Here is a 2,542-nt window from a genome sequence, read left to right on the forward strand (position 1 = left end):
ATGGACAGATGGATGGACACGTGATGAAAGGACAGATGGATGGACAGGTGGATGAATGAACGCATGGATGGACAGGTGGATGAATGGACGCATGGATGGACAGGTGACGAATGGACAGATGGGTGGACAGGTGGATGAATGGACGATGGGCAGTTCGGTGGATGCCCTCTACAATTTTGTCCTATTCCAGACAAGCACCTATTATCACGTGTTGTCCTCAGTATTTCTGAATATTGAGGGCTGAGCTGTGTTAGCAAAGCCCACAGACTACACCCCAAGGAGCCAAAGCAGATCGCAGAAGTGGCCACCTGTTCCTTGCTGCTTAGGCCAAAGAGGCCCCTTGTCGAAATGGGATGGCCCTGGAGTGACTGCCTCGGACCCTGTTCGTCCTGTCCTGGCTCTGGGGGCATGAAGGCTCAGGGTCATCGGGCAAGGGACCCCCAGTGAGGAGTGGACTCCCACCTGTGGAAGGAGGCCACGACCCCCTGCACCTTGAGCCCCGTTGGGAGGCCCCCGTGGGCTCTTCTTGTCTCCCCCCCTGCCTCCCGCATCACTAGGGAGCCCAGGCTGCTGTTCAGGGACACAGGTCAGGGTCTGCTGCCCTTGTCACCTGGGCCCCTGACCCACAGATCTGCCGGCCTCACTCAGCGTCACCACATCTCACCTGAACGCTGCAGACTCAGCCCAAGGGGCCGGGCCCCAAGCAGATGCCAGCACCACCACCACCCCCCGCCCCCGCCAAATTCCTCAGGCTCTGAGGACGAGGAGACCCACAGAAGGCCCCCCGTGTCCTCCAGAGGACATGCTCCCCCCGCCCCAGAGATGGGGTCACCTCCCTCCACCCCAGATCGTGTCCACCTGACGTGCCCCACGGCCAGTACCTGTGAGCAGGTGGGTCACCTTGGACGGCCCGGGCTTGACCGAGACCCTGCCCTCCTCCCTCCCGGACTTCCGTCCAAGGAGGTTATGTCCTGGGATTCCTTCGGTGGAACTGGAAGAGAAACAGGTAGGCGCTGACCCGGTCTGGTGTTTGGGGGCAGAAGGACACCTGAGTTTAGGGCTGTTCGGGCATGGCCACCATCACGTCCCCCTCTACCAGTTCTCCCCTCAAGTCCTTGGGGGTGGGCTGGCCTTGTCCCCCTCCCAGGACAGCAACGGTCACCTGACGCCTCTGAAAACTTTTGACAGGGTGTGTGGAGAAACCAAGGCACAGGGAAGTTTAAAGTGATTTCCCCAGAGCCTGGGAGGCCGTCCGCTCCTTCCTGGCACTAACCTGAGGCCGAGGTGCATGAAGATCCCTCCCCAGACGGTGCGGTGGGGACTCGAGGGGAGCCGTGTTGCCCCCCCCAGGGCGAGTGGTCAGGCTCCGCCCCTCTCGGTGGCCCCCTCCCAGCCCAGCAGCCACCAGGACAGAGCGCGGCAGGCTTTCCCGCCAGGACCCTGCAGCCAGCCTCCGGGCCGCCGTGTCCCCCTGTGACGGGGCTTTCTGGCACGTCTCCTGAGAGCTTTCGTCTTAGAATAATGTCCGACCAACAGAGGAGCTGCAAAGACAGTCCGTCGGAGCCCCCCTTTCCTCCCGCAGCCTCCCCGGGCCGAGCGGCCTCCCCTACAAGGGCTCTGTCCCACTGGCCCAGAAGGCCTCTCGTGTCCCTCCGTCCTGGCGGCGGGGAGTGCCGGGTGGAGTTGTGGGGGCCACTCTGAGGCAGGAACGTGGCACCGACGTGCGTCCTTGGGCATCTCCAGCCCCCGAGATGCAAGATGCATGGGGACGCTTCGAGCAGCGCCTGCTGCTGGGGGCCCTCGTGCCCTGGTGCCAGCCTCAGACCCGCTCCAAACACACAGGAAATGCCTCAGCATCTGGCGTACCGCCGGGTGTCATTTCAGAAGATTCCAGAAGGTGGTGCTGGAAGCTAAGAAATGACACCCCGCCGGTGCGCGGCAGAGGCCGCGGCTTGGGGACAGCAGAGAAGAGTTCTTACACCTGGGTGTCCTCCCTGAGCTGCCTCGGGGCCCACGGGCTTGTGTATACATGTGGTGCCTGTTTTGTCTGAACGGGAGCCACGGGCTCCTCCTCCCAAACAGGTGAGAGGCAGGCCCCGTGTGTCGGGCGGGGGTCTCCTGGTCCAGGGGAGGGCCCCACGAGAGCTTGCCCCGGCCCGCAGCCCCCTCCCCGTGGACAGAACCTCCTGGTGGGTCCGGAAGTTTCCGGAGGCCGAGTTGGCCGAGTGGAAGCCGTGGGGACCAGCAGAACCGATTCTGTGTCCTTTTTTCTGAGTCTTAAAAACACTCAGCGGTGAGAGAACGAGAGAGAACCCAGAAGCACCCTGTGTCCGAGGGCACTGGGCGGCGGGCGGGCGGGTGCGTGCAGGTGCCGGCTCTGGGGCCCCAGAGGCGAGTGACACCAGCCTCGCGCCCTGAAGAGAGGCGGCTCCGCATCAGGGGCCGCGGGGCTGCTCCCAGCATCCTGGCGCATCCCCCCCATGCGGGTCCTCGTCACGGGGACCCCTCCGGCCCCAGCCCTGCTGCCCTCCCCTGCTCTGTC

The sequence above is a fragment of the Panthera pardus genome, unplaced genomic scaffold, assembly GCF_024362965.1.
Source record: "Panthera pardus isolate Hobbes unplaced genomic scaffold, ASM2436296v1 HiC_scaffold_15, whole genome shotgun sequence".
NCBI classification, from domain to species: domain Eukaryota; kingdom Metazoa; phylum Chordata; class Mammalia; order Carnivora; family Felidae; genus Panthera; species Panthera pardus.